At 35.3% G+C, this 12945-nt stretch overlaps 1 protein-coding gene across 2 annotated transcripts in view; it reads left to right on the top strand.

Moving 5' to 3' along the window:
- The first annotated feature begins 366 nt into the window (after positions 1 to 366).
- The window catches only part of LOC117096270 (highly divergent homeobox), a 34135-nt gene continuing 21556 nt past the window's right edge, over positions 367 to 12945 (top strand). The window contains exon 1 of one of the 2 annotated variants that reach the window (XM_033233496.1): positions 367 to 504. The gene's annotated coding sequence lies outside the window, so the exon portion shown is untranslated. The remainder of the gene's footprint in view (positions 505 to 12945) is intronic. The other variant, XM_033233486.1, reaches the window with a different exon arrangement.

A 12945-nucleotide genomic window follows, 5' to 3' on the forward strand; every position in this document is an offset into this window, starting at 1 on the left:
TGTCAATCAAACACCGACCACAAAGGACTGTATTTCTTTATGCTATCATTTGGTTTTGGCAGCATGTAACAATTTTGTTAAAACCCAATTTCAAGTTGGAAGGCCAGGCAGCACCTGCTCAAATGGCTGGCATGTAACTACTATAGTCACAGGGATGCTCGGTGTTCACAGCTATTCAGGAAGGTATAGAGAGCCCTGGCCGTGGATGTAACTGATTTGTGCGAGGAAAAGGCAGCCCAGTTGCAGGCAGCCATCTCTCTTCCCCCCTCCCAACTCTTGGGTTCTGGGCTGAGGCCAGGGACTGTCCTGAGCTGATCGCAGGCTCCTATTGGCCGCTGTCTTTTGTGACGTCACGATCATGATGAGAATTGATGATCGGACACGCTGATTTCATTGTCTGAAGCGGCAGTGGAGACCCAGGAAAAATCTCGCTGAATCCTCCTGCCCCAGCAGTGGACTGATCTGGGTTCCACTGATTGCTTTCGTAACCGCACCACACCCGAGGTAAGCACTCAACACTGAGTGGGTGTGAAGGGCGAAGGAGGGCGGGCAAAGCACCGGGATAATGCTTTTCCTAGTTTGGGGCGAGGTTGGGGGTGGGGTGGGGGTCCATAGGTTCCGTGGCCTAAACAGGCAGCCAAAAAACTGGTGCGGATCCTAGGGAGCGAAGTGCCCCTATCCTCCTAGCGAAGGCTGGCGGCTGAGTGAGATTAGAAACGAGCTGCGGATAGGGATACAATGGGGATTGCGAAAGAAATTGCTCCGAGAGAGGGCGACGTTTGGGACGCACTTCTGGACGGGTAGTAGAAGGAAGTGGCGCCTCTGCCTCCGAAGAAAGGAAGGATTGAATTCTATCACTTCTAGATTTCACTGGACAGTAGATTTCTCACAGCCCTACTCAAAGGCACTGAGAGCGCTGCGCCTGCGCATTAGCACCTTGGTGGGGGCGGGGTGGGTCACTGTGAGGAGAATAGGCGTGGAGTTTGCACAGGCGCTGTTTCGGTTTCACTGGAAGAGGTGGGGCTGAGCCATTTCTGGGCTGAATTTGGAAAGTAAAGACCCAGGGAACATTCCAGACCTTGTGATGTTTCAAGCACCAGTTGATGGGGAGGGATCTACCATTTAGTTTAAACTGGCCTACTGAGTAAATCCAGCTTCAAAATGAGCCTTATAAATTTGCGAAGGCAAATTCTAAATTTCCAGGTATTAGATGTTGAATAACAGAATGAATTCTAGAAGAATTGTGGAATAGAAGTTATCAGATAAGAAACTGTTTGGAAAAATAAACACTAATTATTCAAATGAATCTAAATTTTAATCTTAAAGGAGCTCTGATTGGGGTGACAATGATTTTGAATCCTAAATTCTTTGGAAAGACTCAGAATGAAGTCCATTGTGGAGGCCCAGAGTAAGAAATTTTCCTTTCTGGTCTTTTTCTCTTCTTGGGACAATCTCTTATAAATCTTTAGTCTCCATTTCAAGTTTGGTGCTAAGTCCATCTTCTTCCTCTGTGTCTCTGCTAGAATTACTGAAGTCAAACATTATTTTGAGAGACCCTTTCCTTCACTCCTTCATTGGGAACGCTGTTACATTACTTATATTAAGGCTTTTATTACTCAGCAGTTGTGAGGAACAGTGAAGAACAACCTGCCTGTCTATTCTTGATGAATAGATTGTACAGTATTGTTATTAATTGCCCTTCACAGTCTGATCATAGACTCTTGACAATTTTACAGAGGAATCTGGATTTTTCTCTATTTCTCATAGTTAAAGGATTATCAAGTACTGGTAAATTTTCCTTTGAAAGACTTCGCACACCATTCCTCCTTTACAATCTAAATTCTCATCACCACTCATCTAGTCACTGGAGGAGCTTTCTAGGCAGTCTTCACCTGTGCCCCACATCCTTAGTGGTCTGTGAACACTTCTTTCAACAAATCACTTTCTTTAACCAACATATTCTTGGTTCCTTATTTTCTGTTGTTTCAAGCCTAATTCCACTCAAATTTCAAAGAACTTCATAATCTGACCTCACTGTAATACAGGAGTCTTATTTTCCTTTATTCTTCAGTGCTCAACTTTCTTTAATGTTCAGTTAGGGAGAACAATCTACCTGTATAACTTTTCTCCTTATACTATTACTATTCCCTTCACCTAGGATGCCCTCTCTTCTACATAATTCACATCTTACTCGCTTTGGAAACTCAACTCAAATTGCACCCCTCCACAAGTGCCTTCCAAATTAATCTAACCCAAATGTTACTGACCTCACTTTTCCTGGAATTCCCACATTAATTCTTGTCTTTGTCACTTGCTTGTGGGTTGCTTTGTATTGTCTCTTTTGTTGTTGTTGTTGTTGTTGGTGGTGGTGGTGGTGTGTGTGTGTGTGTGTGTTAGACTGGAATCCTCAACCGGATTTTAAACCCTTCCTTAAGGGTTGGGACCATGCCATCTATTTCTTTATTATCTGTCCGTAGCACCTAACTGAATAATCAAAATAGCTGTAGCTGTTTATGTTCTTTTTTCCCCAGAAAACAATTTCCTTGGAAATGAAGCAGTATTTTTATAGAGAGAACTGTACACATGTGAAAGCTTATTCATCGTTGGTCAGGCAAGAGACCCTCCAATGACTAAATAAACCTGAATGTAAGTCAGAGGAAAGGAATTACAGAGATTTCTATTTACTGGGTGGCCTTCAAATATATCATGTCCTCATAAACAAGATCAAGGGAGGGAACACTATTCCAGAAGCGGTTCTGTCTGTAATTTTCTCAGTTTGAAAAATACTAAATAAGAGATATTCCATTGTTCTATACTTCTCTTTGGTGACATCGTATCATGTATCTTTAAAAATATACAAATTCCTCTTTTTTTATTACATTTTATCTACAATTGCTATCTTATATTGACTATTCCTGGTAGTTTTCATGTGTACATCTGTTGAATCAGAGATGACCATTGTGATGATTGTTATAATTGCTATTATATATTGGTTGTCACTTTCTATCCCTTAGGCTTCAAATTGCACTGTTTTGCAGAGCTCAAGTTTTACTTGAATGACAGTGTGATTATGGTTTAATACAAAGGTTTTTCACATATTTCACTTTGGCTCCTGCCTCAATTTGAGGTACCATCTCAATATGACATAAAATTTTTTGATGTAGAAACATGGATTAAAAGCAGTCAGAAGGGTGTTGTAACCTGTAAATTAGAACATCATTATTGTAGATAATTGCAAGTGAACCATGAAAGTTATTTATTATAAGGGAAAATTCTTTGACCGTTTCTCTGATTACCTACATTATATGAAACTCCTCAAAGCTGTTTTAACTTGTAGCCAGCTTTCATAGTAATTGAGACTTTCCTAGACATTTACATATAGATCAATAGAGAAAACTGATCAAACTTAAGCAACTCTGGATAGAATGTGGTGCTTAGAAATATGCTGTTAAGTTTAGAGAGCTCAAAATAAAATATGAAAAAAAAATGAGTGTGACATATATTTTTAAAGCTTGTTTTACAATTTCTATCTGGGAGGATGACATTGGGTTTTCTCATTTAAGTTGTAGAGTTTGAGTTGGGGGAGATTTTATAATGATAAGCCAATCCCCTTATTTTACAAGTAAAGAATCTGAAGGCCAAAGAAGTGAGGTACTTTACTAGCATTAATAAACACTAATATTTATTAAGCACTTAGTGCCAGACATTGTGCTAAAAACTTTATATATCTTATTGCATTTAAACATCACAAAATCGATATGAAAGAGTGTATAGTATTATTTCCCATTTTACAAATGAGAAAACATATTTCAAAGAAGTTGATTTGCCCAGGTCCATACAGCTATTGCATGTCACAGTCAAGACTCAATCATGGGTTTGACTTGTAATCACCAAGTTGTGCTTGACTAAGGTCAATACAATGAACTTTTGGCAGAGCTTTAGGTAGGATCTAAATCTCTGGAATCTGAGACATGTGTGTGTGTGTGTGTGTGTGTGTGCACGTGCATTTCATAAACACCATATTACTTCTACGAAGTTAGAGATTTGTAAGATTACCCAAATAAATGGTGTATACTTACATTTGTTTTAGATATTTTATTAAAACACACTCTCTCAGTCTTGATTGAAAAAATATCGCATGAAACTTTGCATAAAATGCATTTTAAAAACATTTATTGCCTTCTGCTTTTAAAATTGTATCATACTTCCAGAGGGAATTACATTTTTATAGTGCAATCTCCAACAGAATAAATAAAATTTGAATTGTTGATTTTTATTTTATTGTGGAGTCAGTGAGCTAAAACTGAAATTGGTGGTTTCTTAATACACTTGCATTGAGTACACTATATCTAGGTACACTAGTTTAGAAGCAAATATTGATAATTCTAGAGATATATTATGCATAAGAAGGGAACTCGAGATGCTGGCATATTCAGAAGCTGTCACTGATATCGTAATACCTTTCTAGTCTGCATGAAATTTTAAGGAAATAAGTTGAAACCTGTCTGTCCAAATGGGGTCATTCTTGTGCCAACTAATAGCAAAATTGCCTGGGTTAAACCAGAGATCTAGGTATAAAGCAACTGGATACATGAAATTATACTGTCAGTCAATTAAATGCTTCACCTTACATCTTCCATCTGTAAAGAAATCTAGAACAATATCTGTCTTACCTTTTGTTTCACAAAAAATTATCCTGTTGTTTCGCAAGCAGACATATGTGCGTTTGGGTTGATCCTTAGAATCTTTAAGCCTATTATTTGTCAGGGTGGCAAAATTTAGCAAACTATCTCCTTAACCCCTTTTCCCTTGGAGTTAGGGACAGTTTCTTTCAAGCTTCTAAAAACAGTAATGCAAACATGTGGCTTATATATTCCCACTAAGCACTTTTGTAATTAGGCAAGTATTAGTGTATGGTGCTCATTCAGAGTCATATACTACTAAGTGGCAAAGCCGGATTTGAGAGCAGGTGTTATTCTAGACACTGCATGCTCACCTGTTGAGCTACTAGGTATAGGTTAAGGAGCTAGAGTGAGGCCTGTCTTCATTGTTTTCAAAAAATTTATGTATTCATATATATATACACACACACACATACACACATGTGTATACATAAATTCACACACACACACACACACACACATACGACATGTATATTTTCCTCCTAGTTTCTTTTCTCCTTCTAAGCTCCTAGTTTCTTTTCTCCTTCTGAGCCTCTAGTATAATAATATACTCCTTCTGAGTAATATTTCCCTTTTTTTTTCTCAGTGGAGATGACATTCTTTAAATAAATGAAGTCTGAAGTTTAGGGGAAAGGGTTCATTGTGCTGACTTCCAATGGCTTCACTGGCAGAAGGCACATAGACCCATATTCTTTGTTACTGTCAAACCAACCAATGTTGAAAGCACTTCATGAGTGGATTTTATTAAAAAAGTAGATTGTATTATTATATAACTTTTCTAATACGCTAATTTAGTGATTCAATATTTTCTTATTTGGTTAGATTAGTATACCTATTGTATGTTTTATGGATGGAATAGCTGTGTTATTTAAGAAAGTAATCATCTGAGACACATTTTCAAAATAGCTTTGCCCTTTCATAGACCGAAAATTTGTTGTGTTGAAATCCCCTTGTATTAATCTGTTTCTACACTGCTATAAAGAACTTCTCCAGAATGGGTAATTTATAAAGAAAAGACATTTAATTGACTCACAGTTCCAAATGGCTGGGAAGGCCTCAGGAAACTTACAATCATGGTGGAAGTTGAAAGAAATGCAAGGCACGTCTTACATGGCAGCAGGAGAGAGAAAGAGTGAGGTGGAAACTGCGAAACACTTTTACACCATCTCACTCATGAGCATGAGAACATAATGGGGGAAATCGCTCCCACGATCCAGTCATCTTCCACCAGGTTACTCCCTCCACATATGAGGATTACAATTCTAGATCAGACTTGGGTGGGGACACAGAGTCAAACCATATCACCCCTCAACAAAGCAACAACTGGAAGAGATCCAGGCATTGTAAAATGTGGAAGAAGAAATATATTCTGTATTAGTGGGAAGTATTACCTTAGGTATTAGAATGCTCAGTCTTGACTCCTCCTCATTATTCTAAGACAAAAGTATAGCCACATGAATTTATTTTTGAATATATATGTTAGTTATTAAAGTAATGAGTCAGACATTTTAATTAGGCTCACTTTCATCACTAATAAATGGTTAAAAGATGTTGGAAGTTAGTTTGAGATTATTTTTCTTTTCCCACCTAGTAATACTGAATGTAGAGAGAAACTGTTTGAATTCAGTATTGTTTGTGATATGGAGCCTCAGGCAGGGATTTGTGAATCCCTCCCTTGCTATTCAAAGTGTGTTCCATAGAGTGATAGCATGAACATCACCTGAGAGAAGCTTAGACACTGCAAAATCTCTGGCCCCAAGCTAGATATGCAGAATCGGAATCTGCATTTTAACAAGACCCCCCCCACCAGTTACTAATATGTGTATTAATGTCTGAGAAGCACTGAAGTAAAGTGAAATCTGACGTCCTGTACAAAAGAGACTTTTAAGAGCTGGTGATCATAGAAACAAAAACCTGAATTTTCTTTAGTCTGTTTTCACATTTCTAAAGAAATATGCAATCTAAGCATTCTCCATTATATATTGTATGATGAATACAGATCAGCTTTGTTCCATTCTGAAGTATACATTGCATCATTAAGAGAAAAAAACTATACAAATGTCATAGGTAAAATCGATAAGCCTCTGAGTATATCCACTTACATTGGTGATAGCAACGACTTTACCATTGAAATGATGTTTATCCTATTTACTTGACTTTTCAACGGAGTGTTACAGAAGAATACAGTTGTATTGGGTTCACTGTCACCAACATCCTCAAGGGAATGGTATGTTGTCTCTTTGCTTCCATAACATATCACGACAAAATTATTGCCCTAGAACAACCCAAATTTATTATCTTATGGTTCCGGAAGGCACAAGTCTGAATGGGTCTCATTGGGTTAAAATAAATGTGTCAGCAGTACTTTCCTTTTAGCACCTCTAGAGAAGGTTTTGTTTCCTTGGCTTTTCCAACTTTTAGAGGCTACCACAAAAACAAAAGCAAAATTTTTCCTACACTGACAAAATCTATCTTTGGGTCTCTGTTTGAGATATTCTGCCTTAAGTATCTCTTGTTTTTGTTTTATTTTTTTTCATTTGAAGAATAAAGGAGGAGTTTTACTTGTGGCTATCAGATTTGGGGTTCTACTCTATGACACTTTTAAGTCATTATGCAATTTCTTTATTTTTTTGCCAAGAAGTCTTGAGCATGATTACACTATGCATTTTGTTACTCTTTAAAGTATTTGTGGGGATAATCCTTCATTATTTGATTGACAAAAATGTATATGTTTATAGTGTGTAACATGATAATTGGATATATGTACACATTGTGGAATAGCTAAATCAAGCTAATAACATATCAGTTACCTCACATACTTACTTTGTGGTGAAAACATGTAAAATCCACTCTCTTAGCAATTTTCAAGTATCCAATACATGGTTATTAACTGTAGTCACCATGTTGTACAATAGATCTCTTGAACTTATTCTTCCTGTCTAACTAAAATTTTGTATTCCTTGATCAACATCTACCCAATCCCCCACTGTTCCCCAGCCTTGATAACTACCTTTCTACTCTCTGCTTCTATGAATTTGACTTTTTTTAGATTCCACATATGTGAGATTATGCAGTATTTGTCTTTCTGTGCCTGGCTTATTTCACTTAACATAAAGTCCTCAAGGTTCACCCATGTAGTTGCAAATGACAACATTATTTTTTCTTTGTCAAAGCTGAATGGTATTCCATTTTTTATATATGCCACATTTTCTTAATCCATTCATCTGTTGATAGACACTTAGGTTGACTCCATATCTTGGCTATTGTGAGTAAGACTGCAGTGAGTGAATATGGGAGTGCAGATATGTCTTCAAGACACTGATTTTATTTCCTTTGGCTATATATTGAGAAGTGGGATAGCTGGATCATATATGGTAGGAATTCTATTTTTAATTTTTTAGGGACCTCCATACTGTTTTTATAATTACTATACTAATTTAAATCCCCACCAAAATGGTACAAGAGTTTTCTTTTCTTGGTGGGGATAAATTTATACTTTCACATTTTCATTATCTAAATACATGTGTGTTTGTATATTGTTTCTACACTATATATGTGTGTGTTTATATAATGTTACTTACTTACCACTTGATGGTGTACTTTGAGGGATATCCCCCTAAACTCTAATGTGTGCCTAAATCTTTTCCCCTAAATTTCTGCAGTTGATGCAAAATCAGGAATGAGAGTTATAAGATAACTAATAGTCTATTATTTGTGTACTTCCCTCATTAGTAAGTTAAAATACAACCTACATTTTAAAGGTATTAACAGACTGTGATTTGCAAGATTGTGAAATGTTAGTCGTCAATGGTTGTGGCAGTACAAACACTCTCTAGTGAAAGGTAGAAGTGATTTACTTGCACATTTTTTTTAGGGCTAGAAATGTACAAAGAAAAACAATTTATTGAAACAAAATTTACTCGATGAATATGAATGAATGCAGGTATTACTTAGCTCATTAGGAGACACTATATATCACTGGTCATTAGTGCTATATATCACTGTCATATATTCTGTATGGATGGATGCATGTGGGATTGCATAAAAACAGAGCTAAAGGAAATCAGTCATTCAGTTGAGTCCCTATTTCTGTTTCGGTCATTCAGCTTGTTTATCTATTTGAAACTGATCTTTTTACTTTTTTTTTTAGTATTTTTAATTTTTTTATTTTTAACTTTTGTGGGTACATAGTAGGTGTACACATTTATGGGGTACATGAGATATTTTGATGCAAGCATGCAGTGCATAATAATCACATCATGGAAAATGGCCTATCTATTCCCTTAAGCGTTTATTCTTTGTGTAACAAACAATTCAGTTATATTCTTTTAGTTATTTTAAAATATATCATTAAATTATTTTGACTATAGTCACCCCATTGTGCTATCAAATACTAGGTATTTATTATTTCTGATATCTGAAGGTATGATTAGGTATTTATAGTTTTAGGTGTATATTATTTGAACACATTACCATGTGAATAAAGCAAGTGTTATTAAAGGCTAATACATTTTTATCATTGATTAAACATTCTGAAATCCAGTATATTTACTTGCTAATGCATTTGTTTGGTAGAAGCTCTCTTTAGAATTTAGTCATTAGGGATGTAGCTATAGACATATATGTCCCTTTGTACTTTCATATATTTATGTGGAGTATGTGTACATAAAATTTTCTTGCAATTTGTGTTCATGTCACTATGAATATGTTTTATGTAGCTGACAAAACCAAATATTAATTGCATAATTTTAGGTGTGTCTTAAAGTGAGGTCAGTGAATAATTTCTTTGTGCCCTGAGGAAGTCGTATGATAAGTTTTTATTAAAATTCCTTTTGTTTCTATTTTCACCTAAGCAATATAGGTCAATTTTATCTCTAAAAAGAAAGATAAGAGATGTGTACAATACATTTCAGTAAATTATAGCTTAATAAACAGACAATATACTTTCATAGTATTAGAATAAACAGATGTCTGTCACTAGACTTTGTGTTTTGAAAATGTTGGAATTTATTTTTTGCAATATCTAAAAACTTTGGCAAGATGATTATAAAATAAAGTAAATAGAGAGCTGAAACCCCATCTCTACTAAAATACAAAAATTAGCCAGTCGTGGTGGCCAGTGCCCGTAATCTTAGCTACTTGGAGGCTAAGGCAGGAGAATTGCTTGAACCCAGGACGTGGAGGCTGCAGTGAACTGAGATCGTGCCATTGCACTTCAGCCTGGGCAACAAGAGTGAAGCTCCATCTCAGAAAAAAGAAAAAAAAAAAAGCTTTTTGTAATATTAAATTTACACTAAAAAATTCTGGAGTGGCTTCCATGCATATGTGGACACCATGCTATTTGTTGTGCTTAACTTTCACATTCTTAAACGTTTTGAAAGATTAAACTCCTATTTCATAGACAGGGGTCACAGAATCAGTCTTCCTTTTGCCATCATAATATAATGTACATATCCTTCGTTTGAGGTTCATATATAAGTTGTGTAGGAGTGGATTGATGTACGTTAAAAGAGTTATTCCCAGTACTGATGGCCAGTTGATGATATGTTAACTATTAACAAAAATAGACTTGACGTGGCACATTGCAATTTATTAAGTATTTTAAAGAAGATGACACATCATTTGAAGAAGAATAGGACAAGTTTTATAGTCCCATTTTCCAGATGAAGGAACTGAGGTTCCAGAGGTCAATTATCTCTGCTAAAGTCAAAAGACTGGCAAGTTATGAAGCTTAAGAGCTTAATAGGATGGAGGTATCCAGACTCCTAAAGCCTTCCCACTCCACCACTCCAAAAGGTCACCTGAATTTCTGCTTATAGCAATGATGAAGTAACAGTAACAGGATTTCCTCTTTTATCTTAACTATTTAAACACAAACAAACAAACAAAAAACAGAAAAAAATAGAAAATAATGAATTTTAGACCTTTGACAAAAGGCAGCACAGGACCATGATTCTCGAGAGAAAGGAGACAAGATGAGCCTTATGAATGTCCCAACTTACTGCCTTGGGAAAGTTTCCAGACAATAGCTCAGGTGAAAGGAGCCCCGAAAGGCTAGAGGTCTCTCTGAGTTGAGAAGACATAGTTCAGAGTTCAGAAAGTACAAAGGTGCCTACAATTGAGGAACAGTGTACTGGAGAGAACATTGCACAGTGAAGGAGAAAACTGCATATGGAGAGAGCTTCTGTAGAGGGACCCTTCAAATTTCTGAATAACGATCAGTTCAAGTGTGTGATGAAACTGATGAGGACAGAGAAAGAACCACAATAAAGGAACAGGCAAATCAATCCTCAGAACTCACGCAGGACCAAGAATAGTTATGTTCCCACTAGCTAGATTGGAAAACATCATATTTCAAGAGGCATTTAAGAAGGTCCTCACAAGGGTATTGCCTGAGTAATGGAGCAAATTAGATCTAGAAAAAAGGTAATTCTAGATTTGCCTGACAAGAGCAAACCTCAAAAGAACCAAACCAATTCCTAGTAACTTAAATATATCCCCAAACAAAGGCAAACATATTCAAATACTACAAAAACAGACAGTACCCAACGACAAGATTCATAATATCTGATGTTAAAGGAAAAATCCCCAAGCATGCAAAGAAATCGGAAAATATACAACCCATATTCCAGTGAGAAAGCACTAAGAAAAACAGAATGAAAAAAGGGTGCAAATTAGTAGAGAAGAATGTTTAAAAAAAAAACAGCTATTATTTCTGCATTCCATATGTTCAATTAGGTAGAAGAAAGCACAACCAAGATGAGAACAAATAGAGTTTTTAAAAAGATCCACATTGATTGAAATTCTAGAGACAAAATATAGTATATGAAATGTCAAATGCACTGGATAATTTTAACAGCAGATTAGCTACTGCAGAAGAAAAAAAAATAGTGAACCTTAATACACACAAATAAAAAGTATTCAAAATGAAAAGTAGAGAGAAAAATAGGAGAAATAAATGAATGGAGCAACAGTGAATTGTGAGCCAAAGTCATTCAACCTACCGTCCATATTTTGTGAGTCACAGAAGGTGGGAAGTAGAAGAAAATTATCTAAAAACGAACAGTTGAAAATTTTACAAATTTGATGAAATCTATGAACCTACATACCCAAGAAGCTCAACAAATCCCATGAATAAGAACGATGAAGAAAATGGCACCAAGGTATTTCATAATCTAATAATTGAAATTCATAGAAAAGAGAAAATCTTAAATGCAGCCAGAGAAAATAACTGCCCTTTAAGTATAGGAGAACAAATATGACAATGGTAGGATATATCTCATGGAAACAATGCAACACAAAAAACAATGGGGCAATATTCTTAATGTGCTGAAAGAAAAAAATGAGTTAACTTAGAATTTTATATACTAAAAAAGCAATATAAAAGTTCATCCACTCATACCAAAGTATAAAATACATCACTAGCAGATATACACTATCAAAACTGTTAAAGGAAATCATCACACAGAAGAAAAATAATACCAAATTGAAATTTTAACGTGCATAATGGAAAGGAGAGTACTGGAAATAGTAAATACGTGGGGATAAATGAAAGATCTTTTAATTAAAAAAAACATTTTAAGCAATAACTGTCTAATTTTTACAATAACAACTTATTTGGGATTTAGTAGCATTTGTAAAAGCAAAATATGTAGCAATAATAGCACAAAGGCCAGTAGAGGAGAAATAAAAGGATAATTTAGTGGATACATAGAAAACTTGAAATCTATTACTTGAGGGTTACTTTAACAAAATACTAGTAGAAGAGCAAATTAAGCTCAAAACAAGGATAAAGAAGAAATGATAATGCTAAGAGCATAAATAATTGATATAGAAAACAGAAAAGCAATGAACAAAGGCAATGAAACCAAATGTTACATCTTAGAGAAAAAGAAAAAAGGCGAGAGGACACAAATTGCCAATATCATAATGAGGGAGAATGTATCACGATAGACTGTACAGACTTTAAACAGTATACTCACAAAGTTAACCTATATGACTATACATTCCATAACTTAAAGGAAATTGATCAATTTCTTAAAAGTTGGAAATTACTAAAATTAATTGTGAAAGAAAAACAGTAACTTAATATTTTATATTTAATAAGAGAAATTGAATTTTTAATTAAAATCTTCCTTTAAAGAAATCTTCAGACCCAAGTTGCTTTACTCATTAATGCTACAAAGCATTTAAGAAAGAAGTAATATCAAATCTACACAAAAGTTTTTTAGGAAATAGAAGTGGAGATAATACTTTGCAACTC

The sequence above is a fragment of the Trachypithecus francoisi genome, unplaced genomic scaffold, assembly GCF_009764315.1.
Source record: "Trachypithecus francoisi isolate TF-2019V2 unplaced genomic scaffold, Tfra_2.0 Contig01451, whole genome shotgun sequence".
Classification (NCBI taxonomy): domain Eukaryota; kingdom Metazoa; phylum Chordata; class Mammalia; order Primates; family Cercopithecidae; genus Trachypithecus; species Trachypithecus francoisi.